Source organism: Callithrix jacchus, chromosome 19 (genome assembly GCF_049354715.1).
Source record: "Callithrix jacchus isolate 240 chromosome 19, calJac240_pri, whole genome shotgun sequence".
Taxonomy (NCBI): domain Eukaryota; kingdom Metazoa; phylum Chordata; class Mammalia; order Primates; family Cebidae; genus Callithrix; species Callithrix jacchus.
This window is the reverse complement of record NC_133520.1, coordinates 30,435,508-30,460,203: the sequence shown is the minus strand read 5'-3', so window position 1 is coordinate 30,460,203 and position 24,696 is coordinate 30,435,508. Positions and strand designations below refer to the sequence as shown.

At 41.1% G+C, this 24,696-nt stretch overlaps 1 long non-coding RNA gene across 1 annotated transcript; it reads right to left on the bottom strand.

The window, feature by feature from the left end:
* Positions 1–579: 579 nt before the first annotated feature.
* On the bottom strand, positions 580–10,772 carry LOC128930212 (uncharacterized). Its single transcript, XR_008477915.2, has 5 exons — positions 10,629–10,772; positions 10,236–10,294; positions 6,381–6,495; positions 4,406–4,517; positions 580–836 (listed from the first exon to the last, which is right to left on the bottom strand). It is a non-coding gene; the product is annotated as an uncharacterized LOC128930212 (long non-coding RNA).
* Between the last annotated feature and the right edge of the window lie 13,924 nt (positions 10,773–24,696).

Genomic DNA, 24,696 nt, shown 5'->3' with positions numbered 1-24,696 from the left:
CCCTGAACTTTGGGAGGCCAAGGCGGGTGGATCACCTGAGGTCAGGAGTTCGAGACCAGCCTGGCCAACATGGTGAAACCCCATCTCTATTAAAACTACAGAAATTAGCTGGGTGTGGTGGCACGTGACTGTAGTCCCAGCTACTTGGGAGGCTGAAGCAGGGGAATTGTTTGAACCAGGGAGGTGGAGGTTCAGTGAGCCAAGATCACGCCACTGCACTCCAGCCTGGGTGACAGAGTGAGACTCTGTCTCAAACAAACAAACAACCATTTTTACTCTCCCTTCTTTGTTTGAGACTGAGTCTTGCTCTCTGGCCCAGGCTGGAGTGCCGTGGCATGATCTCAGATTACTGCAACCTCTGCCTCCTGGGTTCAAGCGATTCTCCTGCCTCAGCCTCCAGAGTATCTGGGACTACAGGTGTGCGTTGCCGATGCATGGCTAACTTTTGTATTTTTAGTAGAGATGAAGTTTCACCATGTTGCTCAGGCTGATCTCGAACTCCTGTCCTCAAGTGATCCACCTGCCTCGGCCTCCCAAAGTGCTGGGATTACAGGCGTGAGCCACCACTCCTGGCTGGTTTTTACCCAATTTTAAAGCTGTAAATGCTTTTGTATAGAATACTTTGGCAGAGATCTCAGAAGTTGTTCATGTTAATTTGCTGGAAGGAGATACAGAATGCCAGGCTAGATTCAAAACCCCTGAGGATCTCAAGCAGTAATAAATATACTTACAGAAATTAAAAAGAAACACTGCTGGAAACTCAAGGGCTTTTCTGGTGATTACAGACAAGGTACTAGCAGAAGGTTTTTGTTGATGGATAAGTCCAAAGTAATCATCTAGGGAAAAGAAAGAGGGACTAAAAAGTTAATCAATAAAGCCAAAAAGATTAAACTGGTAAAGACTCAGCCAGCAAGTAAACACATTACATTTTCGGAATATGACTGAAAACAAATTACAGTTCACCTCTTAATACTTCACTGGGTCCTTGAGCTGTGCTTAGGAATCCATTTTTATTTTGGTAGTACTGTATAATAAGCGTTTTTCTAAAACCTACAGTTAATTTTAAAAATATCTGTTCCTCAACTTGAATGACATAAGTACATTGCATACCTCAATTTTTCATTAAACATTTTATTTGTTGAAATTATCTTATGTAAGTCAACCTCAGGTGATTTAGAAAATAAATGTATTTCGAACACTTTTTAAAATCAGTAGCATTTTTTTTGTTTTTTCTTTTTTTTGAGATGGAGTCTCACCCTGTCTCCCAGGCTGGAGTGCAGTGTCACAATCTTGGCTCACTTGAACCTCTGCCTCGAAAGTTCAAGTGATTCTCCTGCCTCAGCCTCCCAAGTAGCTGGGATTACAGGCACGTGTCACCACGGCTGGCTAACTTTTATGTTTTTTGGTAGACACAGGGTTTCACCATGTTGGCCAGGCCAGTCTTGAACTCCTGACCTCAGGTGATACACCCACCAAAGTGCTGGGATTACAGGAGTGAGCCACTACACCTGGCCGCAATCAGTAGCATTTTTATACACAAATAATCACCTAGCTGAAAAACAGATAAGAAATACAATTTTATTTGTGATAGCATCAAAAATAAAATAAAATACTTGGAAGAAAAAGATTTAACCAAGGAGATAAAAGATCTCTATAAAGCATGAATGAATAAAATTGAAAAAGATATAAACAAATGGAAAGATATTCTGTGCTCATGGATCAGAAGAATTAATATTGTTAAAATGTCGTTATTACTCAAAGCAATATACAGACTCGACACAATTCCTATCAAAATCCCAATGGCATTCTTCATAGAATTAGAAAAAGAATCCTACAATTCATACAGAACAACAAATGACCCCAAATAGCCAAAAGAATTCTCAGAAAAAAATACAAATAGAAATCTTTCTGGATAATGGCCTTGGCAATGATTTTTTACTTTTTTCTTTTTGGTAGAGACAGGGTCTCACTATGTTGCCCAAGCTGATCTCGAACCTCTGGACTCAAGTGATCCTCCCACCTCACATCCCAAAGTGCTGGGATTATAGGTATGAGCCACTACATCCAGCTGGCAATGATTTTTTGGAGATCACAGCAACTCTGGCTACAAAAGCAAAAATAAATAAATGGGGCTCCATCAAACTGAAAAGCTTCTGCACGACAAAGGAAACAATCAAAACAGAATAGCAACTTATGGACTGGGAAAAATTTTGCAAACCATGTATCTGACAAGGGGTTAATAATATTCAAAATGTTTGAAGTACTCATACAACTCAATTATAGAAAAACAAATAACACATTTAAAAATGAGCAAAGGACACTTCTCCAAAGAAGGTATAAAAATGGCCAACAGGTGTATATGTATGAAAAGATGCTTGACAAAAAAAAAAAAAAAAAGGTGCTCGACATCATTATTCATCAGGAAAATGTGAACCAAACCACTATGAAGTATCATTTTGGACCCTTTAGGATGACTATTATAAAAAAGCCAAAAGATAACAAATAGTGGGGGTGTGGAGAAAAGGGACGTCTTGTACACTGTTGGTGGGAGTGTCAATTTGGTGCAACCATTATAGAAAACAGTATGGAGAATTCTAAAGAAATGGAAAACAAAACTACCATGAGACCAGCAATCTCTGTTCTGTGAGTATACCCCCACAAAATGAAATAACCACCAAACAGGTAGATACAGGGTTTTACCACGTTGCCCAGGCTGGTCTTGAATTTCTGAGCTCAAGCAATCCACCCGCCTTGGCCTCCCAAAGTCCTGGGATTACAGGTGTGAACCACCATGCCTGGCCCTCTGGGTCATATTTTCCTTTTTATTTTATTTTTGGACTCTTATGTTCTACTGCACTCTTATGTTCATTGCAATATTCTTCACAATAGCCAAGATATGGAACCACCCAAGTGTCAATGGAGGAATGGATTTTGAAAACTGTGGCATGTGTATACAATGGAATATTATTCAGCCTTTTAAAAGAAGGTCCTGTCACCTTGCACAACATGGATTAACCTGGAAGATATTATGCTTGGTGAAATGAGTTAGACAGGAAAAAAAAAAAGTTGTGCATGATGTTATTTACATATGGAATCTAAAAACAAAGTCAACTGTGCAGACGCAGATAATAGAACAGCAGTTATTGGGGTGGCAGCAGGTGGGGGAGGAGTGGGAGGAAGAAATAGGGAGATGTAGGTCAGAGGATACAAAGTAACAGGTGTGTAGGTGAGCAAGTGGAGAGATCTAATGTACACCATGACAGCTGTAGGTCACAAAATTGCCCTGTACTTGGGATTCCTGCTAAAAGAATAGATTTTAGCTGCTCTTGCCTCAGAAACAACAAAAATGGGAAACTTTGGAGGGAGGTGACAGAGGTGTTCATTTGCTTTGCTATGGTAAATATTTCACGATCTATGTGTATCCCATAACATCATGTTGTATACCTTAAATATACACAATAAGTTTTAAAATAAATAAAGGGGCCGGGAATGTGGCTCACGCCTGCAATCCCAGCACTTTGGGAGGCCAAGGTGGGCAGATCACCTGAGATCAGGAGTTTGAGACCAGCCTGGCCAACATGGTGAAACCCCCATCTCTACAAAAGTAGAAAAATTAGCCAGGCATGATGGCGGGTGCCTGTAATCCCAGCTACTCGGGAGGCTGAGACACTCAAATCACTCGAATCACTCGAACCCAGGAGGAGGAGGTTGCAGTGAGCCAATATTGTGCCATTGCACTCCAGCCTGGGTGAGAGGGAGAGACTCCACCTCAAAACAAACAAACAAAAAGCAGAGATGAAGTCAGAGAATTCATAGAAGTAACTGATCATGAGTGGCCTTTCCAGCCACATTTAGCATCCAATCAAACCTTAACAGGCATGCAAAGAGGCAGGAAAATATGACCCAGAGGGCCAGGCATGGTGGTTCACACCTGTAATCCCAGGACTTTGGGAGGCCAAGGCGGGTGGATTGCTTGAGCTCAGAAATTCAAGACCAGCCTGGGCAACGTGGTAAAACCCTGTTTCTACAAAAAAAAAAAAAAAAAATTAGCCGGGCGGGGTGGCACACACCAGTAGCCCCAGCTACTTGGGATGTTGAGGTGGGAGAATCACTTGAACCCAGGAGGCAGAGGTTGCAATGAGCCGAGATCATGCCACTGCACCCCAGCCTGGTGACAGAGCGAGACCCTGTTTCAAAACAAAACAAAACAAAAAAGAAAATATGACCCAGAATAAGAAAAATAAATTGATTGAAACAGAATGACACAGATGCTAGAATTATGTGGAGCAGAATATTAAAAAGTGATGATAAATATACTCCATGTGTTCACAAAAGCAGAAGAATGCATGAGCATGATAAGGAGAGATATGGAGGACATAAAAGAAAAGACCGAATTGAAACTTACAGATGAAGAAATACTGGCTGAGATGAACAGCATCTTAGACACTCCAGAAGAAAAGACTAGAAAACTCGTAGGTAAATCAGTAGAAACAATTCACAATGTAACGCCAAGAAGTCTGGAAAAAAGAAATCAACAGAGCATCAGTAAGCTGAGGGACAGCATCAGGCTGCCGAACCTACATGCCGTCAGAGTCCAGAAGAGGGAGCAGAAAAAAATATTTAAAGAAAGAATGACTAAAACTTTTCTGAATTCGACAAAACTATAAACCTGCCGATCCAAGGAGCTCAATGAACCCCGAAGCAGAAAAAAAAAAACCATGAAGAAAACTACATCAAGACACATCATAATCCAATTTTTAAAACTAGCATTAAAGAGAATGTCCAAAAGCAGCAAGAGAAAACCAACAGCAGAACTTTAAGAAGCATTAAAGGAAGTTTCTTTTGTACAAAAGGAAAATGATGCCAGATGGATATTTGGATTTATACCAAAAAATAAAAGAAATTTCTGGAAATGGTAAATATGTAAATAAAGATTTTTTAAAATTTAATTTAAATATCCATAAGAGATAACTTGTTGTTTAAGGCAAAAATAACAGTAATGCATTGTGAGGCTTACATACAACATATGTAGAAACAAAATGTGGGGCAACAATAGCACAAAATCTGGGAGAGAAGAAACATAAATATATTATTGCAAGAAGCTTATATTTTACATGAAGTGGTAAAATATTACTTGAAAGTAGACTGTAGGCAGGTTGTGGTGGCTCACGCCTGTAATCCCAGCACTTTGGGAGGCCAAGACAGGCAAATCACTTGAGGTCAGAAGTTCGAGACCAACCTGACCAACATGGTAAAACCTTGTCTCTACTAAAACTACAAAAATTAGCTGAGCATAGTGGTGGGTGCCTGTAATCCAGCTACTCAGGAGGCTGAGGCTGAAGCATTGCTTGAACCCAGGAGGTGGAGGAGGTGGAGGTTGTAGTGAGCTGAGATCAGGCCATTGCACTCCAGCCTAGGTGACAGAGGGAGACTTCATCTCAAAAGAATGAAAGAAAGAGAGAGAAAGAAAGAGAAAGCAAACTGTATAAGTTAAAGATGTGTACTATAAACTCTAAAGCAACAAAGAGGTATTACTAATATACTAATAGAGAAGACAAAGGGCTGGGTGTGGTAGCTCAAGCTTGTAATCCCAGCACCTTGGGAGGCCAAGGCAGGTGGATCATCTGAGGTCAAGAGTTTGAGATCACCCTGACCAATATGATGAAACCCTGTCTGTACTAAAAATACAAAAATTATCATGGAGTGATGGCATGCACCTGTAGTTCCAGCTACTCGGGAGGCTGAGACAGGAGAATTGCTTGAACCCGGGAGGTGAAGGTTGCAGTGAGTCAGGATTGCACCATTGCACTCCAGCCTGGGCAACAAAAGCAAAAATTTCATCTCCAAAAAAAAAAAAAAAAAAGTAAAATAGAATCTTAGAAATTATTAACCAATAAGAAGACACAAAAAAGGAAAAAGGAAATTAAGAAAAAATGGAATAAATAGGAAACAACCCAACTATATTAATAATCATATAAAATGTAATTAGTGTTAACACTCTAATCAAAAGGCACAGATTGTCAGATTGGACTCTTTTTTTGAGATGGAATCTCCCTCTGTCTCCCAGGCTGGAATGCAGTGGTGAGATCTTCGCCCACAGCAACCTCCACCTCCCAGGTTCCAGTTATTCTCTAGCTTCAGCCTCCCGAGTAGCTGGGATTACAGATGTGTGCCACCACGCCCAGCTAATTTTTTGTATTTTTAATAGAGATAGGGATTCACCATGTTGGCCAGGCTGGTTTCGAACTCCCGACCTCAAGTGATCTGCCCACATGCGTGAGCCACTGCATCTGGTCGACTGGAATTTTTTTAAAAAAAGCAAGGCTCAATTATTTTCTGTTTCTAAGATACCCAAGTTAAATATAAAGGCAAAGACAAACCTAAGTATAGTGGCTTGAGCCTGTAGTCTCTGCTACTCAGGAGGCCGAGACAGGAGGATCCCTTAAGCCCAGGAGTTCAAGGCCAGTCTGAGTAACATAGTGAGATCTTCAACTCCTAAATAAATAAATAAAATAAAAACAAAGGCAGATTAAAAGTAAAAGGATAGAAATGATATACCAGGCTAATACTAATCAAAGGAAAGTTGTACTGACTACGCTAATATCAGACAAAGCAGATTTCAGAACAAGAGATAGCATCAGGAATAATAAGAGTCATTTCATGATGATAAAGGTGCATCTTCAAGATGGCACAATAATCCAAAAATATTTATGCACCTAATACCATAGCTTCAAAATACATAAAGGAAAATCTGATAGAAATATAAGAAAAAAAATAGAAAAACCCACAGTTATAGTTGGGGATTTCATCATTCTGATTTCAATAATTGATAGAATAAATAGACAGAAAATAGCAAGGATATCATATATTGAGAAACCCTTCTAACCAATTGGACCTGACCAACATTTTGAGAAAACTCTGCCATGTAGCAACAGAATGCATATTTTTTTTCTAGTGTTCATGAAACACTAAGATAGACCTCTGGGCCATAAAGTGAGTTACAATAAATCTTAAATAATTCAAATACATCAGTAAATTTTAAATGATTCAAATATGCAAAATATATTCTCTGTTCACAAGAGAATTTAGTTAGGAATAATAGAAAGATATCAAAAAAATTCCCAAGTATTTGGAAACTAAGCAACACGCTTTTTAAAAAGCCATATATCAAAGAAAAACTCACAGGGGAAATTAGAAAATACTTTAATCTGAACAAAACATAACATATAGAGATACGTTCGTCAGTTTGCTCCTTTCTGCCCATGGCCGCCGCCAAAGCAGCATCGTTAAAGTCTCTCTTCTCCCTGCGATCATGTCTAAGTCAGAGTCTCCTAAAGAGCTGGAACAGCTGAGGAAGCTTTTCATTGGAGGGTTGAGTTTTGAAACAACCGATGAGCGCCTGGGGAGCCATTTTGAGCAATGGGAAACATGAGAGATCCAAACACCAAGCGCTCCAGGGCTTTGGGTTCCTCACGTATGCAACTGTGGAGGAGGTGGATGCAGCCATGAATGCAAGGCCACACAAAGTGGATGGAAGAGTTGTGGAACCAAAGAGCTGTCTCAAGAGAAGATTCTCAAAGACCAGGTGCCCACTTAACTGTGAAAAAATATTCGTTGGTGGCATTAAAGAAGACATTGAAGAACATCACCTAAGAGATTATTTTGAACAGTATGGAAAAATGGAAGTGATTGAAATCATGACGGACAGAGGCAGTGGCAAGAAAAGGGGCTTTGCCTTTGTAACCTTTGACGACCATGACTCCGTGGATAAGACTGTCATTCAGAAATACCAAACTGTGAATGGCCACGGCTGTGAAGTTAGGAAAGCCCTGTCAGAGCAAGAGCTGGCTAGTGCTTCATCCAGCCAAAGAGGTCGAAGTAGTTCTGGAAACTTTGGTGGTGGTTGTGGAGGTGGTTTCGGTGGGAATGACAACTTTGGTCATGGAGGAAACTTCAGTGATCGTGGTGGCTTTGGTGGCAGCCATGGTGGTGGTGGATATGGTGGCAGTGGGGATGGCTATAATGGATTTGGTAATGATGGAGGCAATTTTGGAGGTGGTGGAAGCTACAATGATTTTGGCAGTTACAACAATCAGTCTTCAAATTTTGGACCCATGAGGGGAGGAAACTTTGGAGGCAGAAGCTCTGGCCCCTATGGTGGTGGCGGCCAATACTTTCCAAACCACGAAACCAAGGAGGCTGTGGCGGTTCCAGTAGCAGCAGCAGCTATGGCAGTGGCAGAAGATTTTAATTAGGAAACAAAGCTTAGCAGGAGAAGAGAGCCAGAGAAGTGACAGGGAAGCTACAGGTTACAACAGATTTGTGAACTCAGCCAAGCACAGGGGTGGCAGGGCCTAGCTGCTACAAAGACATGATTTAGACAAATATGTGTATGGGCAAAAAACTCGAGGACTGTATTTGTGACTAATTATATAACAGGTTATTTTAGTTTCTGTTCTGTGGAAAGTGTAAAGCATTCCAACGAAGGGTTTTAATGTAGATTTTTTCTTTTTCTTTTTTTTTTTTTTTTTGCACCCATGCTGTTGATTGCTAAATGTAATAGTCTGATCGTGACGCTGAATAAATGTCTTTTTTTTTTAAAAAAAAAAATAACATATAAAATTACATGGAGTGTAGCTACAGGGTGTTTAGAGGAAAATTTGTATCATTAAACATTAATATTGGAGAAGTAAAATCATATTTAATTTCAATTACTCAGCTTCAACTTTGCAGAATTATGAAAAAGTACAAATTAACTTAAAGCCTAAAAAGGAAAAAAAGATAAGAGCAGAAAATAATTAAACTTTTAAAAATAGAGAAAAATTAATGGAGTCAAAAGCTAATTCCTGGAGGAAATGAATAAAATAGATAAATCTCTAACCAGATTGATCAGGGAAAAAATAGAGAAGACACAAATGATCAATATCAAGAGTGAGGAAGAGGGCAGCAGCACGGATCCTACAGACCTTAAAATGGCAATAGGGAATATTGTGACAACTTTATGGCAATAAATTCAACAGTTTGGTCTTAGCCAATGCAATAAGACAAGAAAAAGAAATGAGAGGCATACAGATTGGAAAGAAGGTACTGGTGGTAAACTGTCTTTATTTTCAGATGACATGATCTTCTATGTAGAAAATCCTAGAGAATCTACAGAAAAGACTACTAGAACTTATAAGTGAGTTCAACAAGATTGCTTGACAAAGGTGAAAACAAGTGTATTTCTATATACCAGCAATAAAAAATTGGACATTGAAATATTTTAAATACCATTTTAATGGCATCAAAAATAGAACGTAGAATAAATTTGATAAAAGATGTGCAAGGATTTTACACTGAAAAGTTTAAAACATTGTTGAAAAAACTCAAAAAGAACCTAAACAAATGGAGAAACAGTTCATGTTCCTGGATCCAACGAGTCAATATTGTTAAGATGTCAGTTCTCCCCATATTTACCTAATTAATGGAGGCAAAAGCTAATTCCTGGAGAAGAATAAAATTTTACACAATCCCAATCAAAATCCCAGTAGTGTTTCTGTAGAAATTTGTATGAAAATGGAAAAGACCTAGAATAGTCAAAATAGACGGGAAAAATAAGAACAAAGAAGACTTATACTAACTAATTTCAAGATTAATTATCAAGCTACATTAAGCAAGGCAGTGTGGTATCTACATAAATATAGGCATTTAAATCAGTGGAGTAGAACCCAGAAATAGAGCCACATATACATGGCCAATTGATTTTCCAAAAAGGCACCTAAATGACTGAATGAAGACAAGGAATCTTTTCAACAAATGGTGCTGGAACCATTGAATAATCAAATGCAAAAATTAAAAATTACTTCATATTATATACAGAATTATCTCAAAGTGGATCATAGACCTAAATATAATAGCTAATGTATAAATTTGTGGAAGAAAACAAAAGAGAAAATCTTAGTGACCTTAGCTTAAGCAAACAGAAGCAACACAAACTATGAAGGAAAGATTGGGTTGGGCATTGTGGCTTACACTTGTAATCTCAGCATTTTGGAAAACCAAATGGGAGAATTGCTTAAGACCAGGAGTTTGACACTATCAAGGGCAACATATTGAGACTCCATCTCTACCAAAAAAAAAATTAGACAGGTGTGATGGTGCACACCTATAGTCCTGGCTACTTGGGAGGCTGAGGCAGGAGAATCTCTTGAGCCCAAGAGTTTGAGGTTACAGTGAGCCACTGTCACACCACTGACCTTTAAATAGGGATATTATCCTGGATGATCTGAGTGGGCCCAAAGTAGTCACAAATATCCTGAAAAGCAAAAGAAGAAGGAGAAAGAGGAGGTCACACCACTGCATTCCAGCCTGGGTGACAGAGCGAGACCTTGTCTCTAAAAAAAAAAAAAATGAATAAAAATGTTTAATTTAAATATAAATACATTGGACATTATTGAAGTTGTATTAGTCATCTGTTGATGTTGTCAGAAATTACTACAAACTTAGTGACATTAAAAAACCTCGTAAATTTATTATCTTACAGGTCTATAGGTCAGAAGTGTAACATGTATCTCCCTAGGCTAAAAGTCAAGGTGTTAGCAGGGCGAAATTCCTTTCTAGAGGCTATAGGGGAGAATCTATGTCCTTACCTTTTCCAGGTTCTATAGGCTTCCTACATTCCTTGGCTGTGACCCTCTTCCTCCCTCTTCAAAGCCAACAATGGCTCGTTGAGTCCTTTTCACGTTGCATCATTCTGACCTCCTCTTCCTCCTTCTTCTTTTGCTTTTCAGGACATTTGTGACTACTTTGGGCCCACCCATATCATCCAGACTAATCTCCCTATTTTAAGTTCAGCAGATTAACAATCTTAATTCCATCTGCAACCTTAATTCGTCTTTGCCACGAGTGATAATATATTCACAGGTCCCAAGGATTCAGTTGTAGAAATCTTTGGGGCAGGGAATTATTCTGTCAATAAGAAAATTTTAAATTTCTGCTCTTCAAATGACATTGTTACAAAAATAAAAAGCAAGCCACAGACTAGGAGAAAAGATTTGCAAAACATACAATAAAAAAAAGACTTGTAACTAGAAAATATAAAGAACGCTTACTCACTAAGAAGACAAACAACCCAATTAAAAGATGGGGAAAGATTTGAAGAGACAATTCATCAAAGAAGATATATGGATGGCAAAATAAGCACATGAGAAGATGTTCAGTATCATCAGTCAATAGGCAAATGCATTTAAAATCACAAAGAGATATTACTACACACCCCATAGAATGGATAAAATTGAAAAGACTGACCATATCAAGTGTTGGTGAGGATTTTAAACATCTGGAACTTTCATACATTCATGGCAGGTATATAAAATAATTCAGTCACTTTGGAAAACAGTTTGTTGGTTTCTAAAATACTTAAACATACATCTACCATATGACCCAGCCATTACATGTATGGATATTTACCCAAGAGAAATGAAGAATGTGTCTACACAAAGACTTATATGTAAAATTTTATACCAGCTTTATTTTTAATTGCCCTGAAAATATATGTCCACATTCTAATCCTTGGAATCTAAGTATGTTATCTTATACAAGAAAAGCAACTTTGCAGATGTGACTAGGTTAAAGCATTTGAGAGGGGAAGGTTATCCTGGATTATCTGGGTAGGCCCAATGGAGTCACGTGGGTTCTTAGAACAGGGAGGCAGGAGGAGTCAGTTTCAGGAAATGTGACCAAGGAAACAAGACGTTGCAGTGATGTGGCCACAAACCACGAAACAGCAGTGCCCAGACACTGGAGGAGGCAAGGAACAGATTCATCCCTGGAGCCTGTCAACATTTTAATTTTAGCCCTGCAGGACTCATTTGGTACTTTTGATCTCTAGTAAAAGAATGAATTTGTGTCGTTTTAGGCCATTAAGTTTATGATTATTTGTTACAGCAGGAACAAGAAAACTAATAGGAGCCTTAACGTGGAAACAACCCAAACATTCACGGAGAAGTGAATGGATAAATAAATGGTGGCATATCCAAATAATGGAACACTACTCAGCAATAACAGGAGGCAAACATGCGGCAACATGGATGAATCTCAAAAGTATCACCAGTGAAAGAAACCACTCTCTTTAGTAAAAGTATATCCTGTTTGAGCCCATCTATATAAAACCCCAGATGATTACATTACAGTGGCAGAAAACAGATCAGTGGTTACCTGGAGATGGAGTCGGGGGGGGAACAGGTGTGGTGGGTTACAAAGAGGCATAATAAAGCTCCAGGGAGTAATGGCTATTGTACTAGCTTTTTATTGCTGCGTAACAGATTACTACAAATTTGCTTAAAACAACACACATTTGTCATCTCACAATTGCTATGGGCAGAAAATCTATGCGTGGCTCAGCTGGGTCCTCTGCTCCAAGGTTCCTCACAAGGCTGCAGACTCATCTCAGCACTTTCCTAGGGAAGGACCTGCTTCCAAGGTCACATGATGGTTGGCAGGGTGCAGTTCCTTGGGGGCTGTTGGACTGAGAGCCTCAGTTTCTCACTGGCTATTGGCCGGGGGACCACTCTCAGTTCTTTGCCATGTGAGCATCCCCCTAACATTGCTTACAGCACGCAGTACACAGTTTGCTGCATCGAAGCCAGCAAAGGAGAGAGTCTACTGGCAAGATGGAAATTACACTCCTACATATCACAATCACAGCAGTGATTTATTCTTTTGAATAGAAACAAACCATGGGTCCTGCTTACACAATGGGGTTCACAGGACATGGATAGTAGGTGGCAGGGACAATTGGGGGCCTTCTTATAGTCTGTCTGCCAGAGGTATGGTCATTTACATGACTCTACTGATGATTTTTTTTTGAGACGGAGTCTAGCTCTGTTCCAGGCTGGAGTGCAATGGCGAAATCTCAGCTCACTGCAACCTCTGCCTCCCAAATTCAAGCGATTTTCCTGCCTCAGCCTCCCAAGTAGCTGGGATTATAGGCTCATGCGCACCAGCCCAGCTAATTTTTATATTTTTAGTAGAGACGGGGTTTCGCCATGTTGGCAAGGATGGTGTAGATCTCTCCAGCTCGTGATCCGCTCTCCTTGGCCTCCCAAAGTGCTGGGATTACAGGCGTGAGCCACCACACCCAGCCTGTGCTAACGATTTTATAGGTATATATTAATGTCAAAACTTATCAAATCTTGCATGTTAAAAATGTTCCGTTTTTGTCCACCAATTATACTTCAATACAGTTGTAAGAAGCTAAGAAACAGGCTGGGTGTGGTGGCTCGCACCTGTAATCCCAGCACTTTGGGAGGCCGAGGCAGGTGGATCACTTGATGTCACAAGTTCAGGACCAGCCTGGTCAATGTATAGTGAAATCCTGTCTCTACTAAAAAATACAAAACTTAGCTGGGCATGGTGGTACACACCTGTAGTCCTAGCTACTTGGGAAACTGAGACAGGAGACTCGCTTGAACCAGGGAGGCAGAGGTTGCAGAGAGCTGAGATCGTACCATTGCACTCCAGCCTGGGCGACAGAGCAAAACTCCTAAGAAACAAAAAAGTTTGACAAGCTGATTGTAAAATAATATGGAAATGCAAACAGCCAAAGCCAGCCATGGCAGGGAAGGGAATTTTGCCTTACAAAATATGAAGACTAGTTATAAAACGTAATTAAGAGCGAAACAGATTAGAGAACCCAGAAACAGAGTCACACATATGTAGAAACTTGATAAACAACGGAGATGGCATTCTTAAACCAACAGGGAAAGGATGGACTTCTAAATAAATGAAACAGTGACAATTTGGTATCCATATGGAAAAAAATAAAATTAGATTATTTACCTCATAACATTCACAAAAATAAATTTCAGGTGGAACAGACACCTCAATGTTTCAAAAGCAAAACTTTAAAACTTTTAGAAGAAAATATAGATTTATCTTTATGCCTTTTGTGTAGGGAATAAATTTTTAAACAATATGGGGAAAATTTAAGCTATAAAAGAGCAATCAATTTGATTGACTTAAAATTATAATCTTCTGTACAAATCACCATCTACTAAATGAAAAGACAAGTCACATAAGAGGGAAAATTGTTTAAAACCAAATAAAAGATTTGTTCTCATATAAAAACTCCTCAGAATCAGTAAGAAAAATATAGGTTCAGTAAGAAAATTGACAAATTATATAAACAAATAATTTGCAAAAGAGAAAACACCAAATCCTGTATATTTGCAAAAAGACTCTTAATTCTGCTATTAAACAGAAGCATATAAATTAGAAAATTAATGAATATTTACACCTATCATACTAAAAAATTTCAAAAGTCTGACAATACTGGACATTGGGAAGAAAGTGAAAAAATATAAACTCATTCACCCCTGGTTGGAATGTAATCTCTTAAAATTATTTTGGAAGAGAAATTTGGCTCTATCTAATAAAGTTGAAGATGCACATAGCTTATTCTTCTGTTAGATACATATTTTAAAGAAACTCATACAATTGCATAAAGGGACAAAAAAATGTTTATTCTAAATGCTTTTAATAGTGAAAAATTGTAAAACTAAAAGTTCACCAACAGCAATATAGATAATTAGGCTGGGCAGTGCGGCCCATGCCTATAATCCCAGCGCTCTGGGAGGCCAAGGCGGGTGGATCTCCTGAGGTCAGGAGTTTGAGACCAGCCTGGTCAACATGGTGAAATTCCATCTCTACTAAAAATATAAAAATTAGCCAGACATGGTGGCTCATGCCTATAATCCCAGCTACTTGGGAGGCTGAGGCAGGAGAATCACTTGAACCTGGAAAGCAGAAGTTGCAGTGAGCCCATATTGCACCATTACATGCCAGCCTGGCAGACAAGAGCAAGACCAAATCTTAAAAAAAAAAAAAAGAATATAGATAATTAATTTGAGGTATATTCACACAATATTATTCTGTACAGCAATGTAAAAGAATAAACTAAAGCTATACATGAAATATGGATAAATCTCGACTCCAAGTCCTAGTTCCATCACTCCTGAGCAATGTGACCTTGGATAAGTCACTAAATTTCTCTGTGCCTCAATGTCCGCACCGATGAATATAGTTTATAATGATACAACTTCCTACAAAGGCTGTGAAGATTATGCAAGCTCAGTTTAAAGTGTCTATAATGCCTAGCACCTAGTAAGCACCAGGAGCATTAGCAATCATTATTTCTTTAAAAAATATCTGAGTAACTGCGCCAAAATATAAAGATTTTTAGAAGCAGCCTTCCCCTTCCTGAAGCCATTAGGTAAGGCAGAGGAAGGTAGGCATCCATGGAGAGGGATGGCTTGTGGTAGGGAGTCGGAGCCTGAGCAAGTCGGGCCATCCAAACAGGGGAGAGCAGACTGTCATGGGGTGTGAGAGGCTGAGGAATCTACATGGGTGTAAATGTTGCACCTTTTACAGAGCCTGTGTGGGGAAACAAGATGTCCACAGATAAGGGTGGCCCAGTGGAGGGTATCAGAGCCCAAGCCAGATGAGGAGGCCATCAACATGCTGCAGGGACAGCAACAGGGATGGGAAATCGGTTCCTTACAGGGGGAATAGATTGAAGAAGAAAGCATTTTAACTATAATGGGATCCAGATTTCTCTCTGTTGGATAGAGGAGTCACAAGTGTGGAAAGATGGAAGCACAGAAACTGTGGTGTTTGGTTAGAATGGAAGGCATTGGTAAACACACGTGTGTCCTAGCTCTGTTTACTGAGAAGGCCTGGGAGGAGCACACCCCTAGAGCAACGAGCACACTTAGCAGCCCAATCTAGCTTCTCAGTGCCACTCTCCACTGAAAGACACCAGGGCCTTTGATGAATGGCTGCTCTCAGGGCTAGGGCAGAGCAAGTACAAAACAAGCCTGAAACGTCTTGCATCACAGGAAGTGCTCGAAGGAATGATGGGGACACATCAAAAGGACACAGAAATTGACTCAAAGGGGCTCGTACCACTAAAATCAGAGATAATTTGAGCATAAATATACATAATGTTAGTAAGAGGTTGTAACTCACTAAGAAAAGGCAAATTAATATGTTTAAACCAAGGGTCAGCAAAGTATAGCCTGTGGACCGAATCCAGTCCACTGCCTTATTTTGCATGGCTGTGAGCTAAGAATGGGTTTTTTTTTTGGTTTTTTTTTTGTTTGTTTGTTTGAGGCAGAGTCTCACTGTGTTGCCCAGGCTGGAGTGCAGTGGCATGGTCTCTGCTCACCGCAACCTCCGCCTCCCAGGTTCAAGCGATTCTCCCACCTCAGCCTCCTGAATAGCTGGGACTACAGGTGTGCGCCACCATGCCTGACTAATTTTTATATTTTTAGTAGAGACAGGGTTTCACCGTGTTGGCCAAGCTGGTCTCAAACTCCTGGGCTCAAGCAGTCCACCTGCCTTGGCCTCCAAAAGTGCTGGGATTACAGGAGTGAGCCACCACACCCAGGCAAGAATGGTTTTGATAGAGGAACATTCACAACCAATTTAATAATAGGGAACACTAACTTTGAACCCAAATTAAGTCAAATCTTACCCCCACAAAAGAATTCCATTCTCATTAGTAGACCTGCATTACAAAAAAAAATTTTTTTACTCAATAATTATCCTAGGTTTAATTTCATCAATGACAATTTTGCAAAAACTTTTTTATATCTTGTTATAAAAGTACCTATATACTATCCTTGATTTTGCCCCTTGGACCACAAAACCTAAAATATTTATTATCTGGTCCTTTACACAAACCAGCTGACTCCTGGTCTCAACTAACATAAATAAATGAATGAGTAAATTCCATGGTTGATGAGAAGTGGAATATTTGAACAGTTGTGAAGTGCTGCCCTGCAACATTCTTTTTAGTTAAAAAGAGAAAAGGAAAATGTTACAGTGAGAAGCCCAGCAGACACCAGTTTAAGTAATCGACGCAAACATCTTCAGTCATGGGACAAATCGGAATTGAACTTCACCTGCTAGGATGCAATGGGAACACAGATCGCTCCCGTGATCTTCTTTCCAAAGAGACATAATCTCAATCTAATCACAAGAAAACAAACAGACCCACACCGAGGGACACATTATATAAAACAACCAGCCTCTAATTCAAAAGTGTCAAGGTCATGTCAAGGAAAGACTGAGGAGCTGTTCCAGACATGGGAGAGGAAAAAGACATGGCAACCAAATGCTACACAGAATTCCAAGCTGGATACTTTTGCTATAAAGGAGATCCCTGGGACAAATGGCAAAACACAACTGGGCTCTGGGGATTAACAGGTGATACTACACCAGTGTTCATTTCCTGACTTCCATGGTTGTATTGCAGCTCTGGAGCATATGGGAAACCATCCTTGTTTGGAGGACACACACATTACATTTTTGGGGGGTGCTAGGGCATTGGTTGGCAACTTACTCTCAGCAGTTCAGGGGGAATAAAGGTTTTTGTACTATACTTGCAACTTCTCTATACATTTGAGATTATCTCAAAACAAACAAAACGAAAGGCTTTGACAAAGTTAGAGAGTGTTCTATTATTCTCACTTTCCTGGACTCCCTTAGAGCTAGGGAGGCATGCACAGTTCTGGCGAGTAAAACACAAGCAGAAAAAGTGTTGGGAATTTATGGGGGAAGCTCGTGCTTTTCGGACACAGACACCACCCCTTCCTCTATCTTCCTGCTTTCTGCACAGAACACAGACGTGATACTCAGAGGAAAAGCATTCAGGATTTTATAACACCAAGATGATGAGCATGAAAAGTAAAACTCTTATACCAAAGATGGCAGAGAGAGTGCTCAAAAGATGCTGGCAGCCCCCAGGCAAGACGACTGCCTACTGCAGAAGGCTGTGAGTGGGACTGTAGGGTGGCTCAGGAGCACAGCAGGGAGGGATCTGTCATTCCTCTGTGCAGTATGGCCTCTTCCTCCTGCCATCATCCCTGCACCCACCCTTCTTACTGGCTATTACAAAAACAGATCATAAAACAAAATATCCATTTAAAAAAAGACAGAGAAAGAGAAGAAAATAAAATTAGGATGAAAAGTTTAAAGTTATGAAGAGGACTGGGGACAGTGGCTCATACCTGTAATTCCAGCACTTGAGAGGCTGAGGCAGGTGGATCATGTGAGGTCAGGGGTTCAAGACCAGCCAGGCCAACATGTTGAAACCCCATCTCTACTAAAAATACAAAAATTAGCCAGGTGTGGTGCACACCTGTAATTCTAGCTACTGGGGAGGCTGAGGCAGGACAACGGCTTGAGCCTGGGAGGCAGAGGTTGCAGTGAGCAGAGATTACACCACTGCACTCCAGCCTGGGCTCAATGAGTCAGGGGTGCTGGAGGAGCATTCTTAGAGGGAAATATTTGGTGAAGAATCCAACCAAGTGTGGGGGTTGTAGAGATAGCTATGGGCAGATATGGACGTGTAAAATAAGATGCTAACATACAACTCTTTCTTCCTCAGTTTTGAAGGAAAGCCCAAAGGCTTAGCACAAAGTGATAGGTGCAAAATGAATTCACATTTCAGAGTGAGGGCTAAACCATCTCCACAGGACACACAACTGAGATATCGAAAAACCCACTTTACAACGCTAAGCACATCAACCACTTAAGAGAATGAAAGATTGAGATTGAAAATGGGGAGTAGGTAGAGAGAGACAGAACTTGATTTCCTTGGAGAAAGATGGAGAAAGATTATGGGGAAGAAGCTGGCCCCACCCTTCACATGAAAACAAGTGGTTGGGCCTTTAAGGAACCACTTGGCAACCTTAGTAGGCGTAACTGGCTGGAGCTGGACCCAGGCCTGCAAAGGTAATGAAGGCAGGAACCTGTGGCTGGTTATCTGCCTGGGCAACGCCAAGTAAAGACTGCTGTGTTGGGAAGTAGCCGTAATCCATGACAGTAAGACTGGAGTACTGATGAGAGCCGGGGCAAGGGACAGTGGCCTGGGGCTGCCTCTACAGAGACACTGTTCATATAGACTGCCTGGAGGAACAATGGGGTCCCAACAGGAGTCTGTGTGGTGTGAACTAAAGGATGCCTAGGTGCTAAGGGAGGAGTGATGAATGGGCAGCTGGAGGAAAGGCAGGCTCAGTATCAAGGAGGCTGCCAGCAGAGGAGCCCAACCCCTGTGTAAGAAACCTATGTAAGACCCAAGAGAAGAAAGTCAGCTTTAAACACTGGCCAAGGCCAGAAAATTCTGTACCATCCTACAATAGTACCAGCCAAGCAAGACCTTTCCTGCTCCTTGCATCTCCTCCCTCTCCCAGAGCAGCAGCCCCCGAGGACAAGAGGCAGCCTAGTGAGAAGGGGAGGCAAAGGAGATGTATACAGCAGGGAATCAGATACAGTTCATCACCATCTGCTATTCCCCACTGCAGCTCCCAGCCTGATGCACACAAGGGCTGAGAGAGAGAAGTTTACATGTCATAAGAAATTTGGACTTTTGATCTAGTAGAAAGGAAGTACCTGACGTTTCCAGGGGGAGAGGGGCTATCAGCAGGACCACAGGTCCTAAGTAGACAGAAGGAGATGGGATCAATCCAATGTTTAAATGGGGGTAGTAGTAGGGGAACTGCCTCAGTAGAAGGGGCTGTTCGTCCACTGTAGCGAGGGATTGAGGGTGTAGATTGACTCCAGGAGTGTAGCTGGACTCTCAGGCAGTACCGAGTCTCGTTAGAGATGCATCACCTTGAATTCGGGGTAGAATCAGTCCACACGGTTATAGTTTTCCTCTGGCCACGTTTGCTTGCTTGGAAATGGTATAGAGTGAGCAGAGAGCTGGCTCTACATAAAGTTGGGGCTTTGCTGGGAAAGTATGTTGGAGGAAGCCCAGGACATGCCCAGACGGGTTCTATGGCTCAGTTTTGAAGGAGAGCCCAAAGGCTTAGCACAAAGTGATGGGTGCAAAACGAGCTTACGTTCCAGAGTGAGGGCTAAACCATCTACACAGGACACACAACTGAGATATCAAAAAACCGACTTTGCAACCTTGAGCACATCAACCGCGTAAGGGTAGTAAAGATTGAGGTGGAGGGCCATAGAATCTGTAATGGGTTAGGGAGGAAGTGAAGACAGGAGGGGACGAAGGGAAATTTCACTAGGGCAGCAAAGTTCTTAATGAGTGGGAAGAATTGTGGGCATGATTGTAACTATGGGCAGCCATCACAGACAACCCTAAAATGGGAGAAACTCATCTATCAACACCATTCACTCCCACTTTCCCACCCATTCAGCTCTTCATTTCTGATTATCTGTTGTTCCGACCCTCTGGTCCCTGGTGTGTCCTGTTCATCATTCAGCAAACTGCTAGAGCCGCAAGCCCTCCCCCAGTTCTTGGCATTGCAGCACCACTCAGAGGGCTTCCCCCTCAAGTTTCATTTCCTATTTTCTTTTGTCTTAGAAATTTCCACTTCTGAACCTGTGTGCTTTTGATAAAGCTCAGTAATATTTCAGAAGCTCAGAGGTCAGGACAGATGTGTAAGTTTCCCTGACTCCAGTTGGGTAAAATGTTCTCTCTCTCATGTAAGAATTTTTCCCATGGGACAGTTTTGGGAGACAAGAAGTATCCCAACTCCTCTAGACAGGGTGTTGGAAATAATGGAAAATCCTATGGCTGCAGATTCTGTAGCACCATCCAGCTACACTGGTAAAGAGGCTAGAGCTCAAGACCTGGAAAATGCCTGGGAACTGCGCCAGGGCACCACCCTTAGAGCACAAGAGTCCCAAAGGAATAAAGCTAGACATTGTCAAGTTGTTTTGACTGTGTAAGCTGAACCACATACAGTCAGCAGCTGCTCAGTAGAGGTGGAACCTGCGACTTGTGTGTCGTGCTGTCTTGGTCAAGTACACACAGTGTACTTGTGACCAAAAAAAAAAGTACCTTGTGTTTTTCAACCTCTGTTCTTTCCCAAACAGGTGTCTATTCTGCCTTCTGAGACAGAGTCTCCTTAAGGAAATAGAGCCGTCACTAAATCTCCCATGATACAGCCTGGGCTACAAAAGAGAGTGATTTTAACGCTGGCACATTCATTCTCTGACTCTAAGTAAAAGAGGGACTCCAGCAGCAGTGCTCCGGAGCCAGCCCATCTTGGCTCTCAAGAACTGACACTGAAATTTTCCAGAACTCTGAGAGCCAGTTGTTAGAGGCATGTGTCATTTGAAAATAAATTATATAAACTTAAAATTAAATCACATTAAAAAGAAAGGTGATAAATACTCAAAACTCATCACTTGCTAATTATTTTACTGTATTGTTTAGTATCTTCACTCTTTAGGTTACGTACCCACAACTGCATCTGTGTGATAGAAATACTATGAAATAATGGGGTACTCCTGGGCATCTCCTCCTAACCCCAGTGACTTCACTTTGGTAGTTCCAAACAGGCCATGGAGGTCAGCAAACACTGCAAGGCAATGCCTCACTCCTACCTCCCGGAGAGCTGATTGTTAACCCTTTACCAGCACATCACTAGACTCCAGGGGCCCAGGAGGGTCAGTTGGAATAACCCCGGCTTCAGCTCACCCCAGGAGCCTGCCGTTTTCCCTGTCCGGTGCACGCCCCCTCCTCTGTGCAGTGAGAGGGCAATACTGCATTCACTCACTTGAAGGGCATCTTGGCCAGATGGTTTCCCTCAGACAGTAGTGCTAAGGAGCTGGCTGGGAAAATATTTTCCCAACTCTGCCTGGCTTCCTTTGAACAGGAATAAAACTGGTTCTCAGAAATGCAGCCGGTAGGTAAGTAAATAAAGCAGCTGTTCTGTGAGTTCCAGCTGAAATCAAGAAAACTTATGAGTCTGGTTTGCATAAAGAGAAAGCTTATGGATTGAGATTTTCCCCTCTTCCTGCCCTCTGGTCTCCCTTCTACAACAGGACCCCATCTGTGCCTGAACCGCCCTCCCTGCTTCCCGTGGGATGTGATCAGCATCTGGTTGTTCGTTGGCTCTAGTACAGGATAAATTTGCAGCTTTCTGGACACTTGTTTCCAGTGGTGGAGCTATTTATTTCTCTTTTCATAGTAGACATTGCCTAGCCTCCATGAGCCCTTTCAAGGGCCCATGTTCAAGGATCTCCTGTTCTGCGTTGGAATAATCCCCCAGCCCTGCGTCCATGTGAAGTGAGGTCATTTCACTTGAGGCCCAAGGACAGAAGGAAATGGGGAACCTAACAGGTTTAGGAATTCAGCTAGATTTCTGATATGCCCTGAGAATAGGTGATTCTCTTTCCTACCTGAAAATCTGATGGTGAGTTAATTACATGAAAGATGTACTGTGCACAGGTACTTCCTGTTGGTATATGCCATGGATGCTGCAGAAATAGCTCTGTTTACGAGTTTCCATTTATTCGCATTGTATGTTAGAGTGTGGTGTGTATGTGTATGTATGTGTCAGGGTATGGTCTATTGTGAACCCAGATGCAAGTATATATGTATGTGTGTAGACGGGCATGTGTGAGTGCCATTTTCTAGATGCCTGGGGGTTTAAATGTGTATGGAATTATGTGTGAGTAGCTATGTATGTTTCTCTGTCTGTGTCTTTATATAGACAGACATGATTGTGTGTGTGCAGGACTGAGCCTCGTGACTTCTGAAAACCTGGTTGAAATGCTGGGATAATGTCATCATCTTCTGAAAATAGAAGAGCTGAAATATTTTGAAGAAAGGATTGAACACACACACTCATACATACACCCCCAAACACATCTCTGTTTTGAGATTCCCTATGTTCCCTTACACCCTGTGTGTAATAGAGAAACACCAAATATTTGCAGTTTTCTGTCATGATAAGGATTGTTGACTTCATCCAGGGACAGAATTTTATCACTCAGTTGTCAGGGAAAGGGTGCAGGAGGGGGGCCCTGAAGGGGCAGGTTTAGATGAATCAAGCCTAACCTTGCTTCTCTCTAGCTGATGCCATCTGTCTTTAAAACTTCTTGGCCTGCTTCCCACTGTTCAAAATGAAGGAGCTTGTCTCTAGCTGCAGATCCATTTGGCACACAGGAGAGGGAACAGAGGGACCGTGGTCATCTTCCTTTTGAGGACAAGAAGACACAAAGAAGATATGAGAGCCTGTTGTAGCATCATGCGGTTAGAACCAACAGAAAACATGTACTTATTTGTGGGTTGTGCGCTATGGTGAAGGCTTTCTGACGTGTTTGTGAAGTCTGTTCAGGTGATTCTAAGAGGAGTTCTCTGAGAGGAACTAGAATTAGAATCACGGAGGTGCACACAATCATCAGAACAACCTCTGGAAGTTTGTTTTGTTTGAGACAGAGTCTCACTCTGTCACCAGGCTGGAGTGCAGTGGGACAATCTTGGCTCACTGCAATCTCTACCTCCCAGGTGCAGGCGATTCTCCCACCTCAGCCTCCCGAGTAGCTGGGACTACAGGCGTGCACCAACACATCCAGCTAATTTTTGTATTTTTAGTAGAGATGGGGTTTTGTCATCTTGACCAGGCTGATCTTGAACTCCTGACCTCAAGTGATCCACCTGGCTCAGTCTCCCAAAGCTTTTACATCAAAAGCTGGGATTACAGGTGGGAGCCACTGTGCCCAGCTGACCTCTGGAAGTTGTAAGAATATAATAACTTATGTTTGTTGGGCATTTATTATAATAGCATGGATCACCAGCTTTGTGTGTATCAACTTATTTAATTTCCACCATAGTCGTGTAAGGATAATTATTATCCTCATTCCACAGGTGAGAAAAATAGCACACAAAGTTGGAGACACTCGTTCAAGGCCACAAAGCTAGTAAATGATGAAATAATTGTTCAATTTCAAAATACAATAAAGAGTTTAAGTAGAATATTAAACATAGCTGAAGAGAAAATTAGTAAACTAGAAAAGAAACCTGAAGAAATTATTAAGACTAACAGTAAGAATATGTAAAGGCATAAAGCAATAATGGAGGATAGAATGAGAAATTGAATAAACATCTAATCAGAATTCCAGAAGGAGAGAAGAGAGTGAATATTCAAAGAGAATTTCTCAGAGGAGAAACATGAGTCCATAGATAGAGGATGTAACATATACCAAGCAGAATAAACAAAACTAAATGCATTACTAGAAAAAGTCAGGAAAACTGAAAAATAATAGAGTCAAAGAGATCTTATAACCAGTAAGACAGAAAAATCACCTGCAAATTAATAGCATGGAGATTTATTGTAGAATTCCAAATCTCAATAATGGGAGCTCAAAGGAAGTGGAATAAAACTAAGAGAAAGAAAAAACAAACCTCTCAACCTGAAATTGTGTACCCAGAAAACCTGTTCTTCCTAAAAGAGGGTGAAATAAAGATATAGTCACAACTCCAGGATTCCAGAGCTCATGCTTCTTCCTCTACATTATACTGCTGCTGCCAGTTCTCAGATAGCTTTCGATCTGAAGTTTTACAGTCAGTCCTACCTCATCTCATTGCACTTTGCTTTATTACACTTTGCAGACATGATTTTTTTAAAAACTTGAAGGTCTGTGACAACCCTGTGTCAAATCTATCAGTGCCATTTTTCCAACAGCATGTGCCACTTCCTATCTCTGTGTCACGTCTTCGTAATTCTCACACTATTTCAAACACTTTTATTATTATTATACCTGTTACGGTGACCTGCGATCAGGGATCTCTGATACGACTACTGTAACTTTTGTGGTGTCATAAACCTCGCCCGTGTAAGATGGGAAACTCAACTGATAAATCTGCGTGTTCTGACTGCTCCGGCCAGCTTTCCCCAT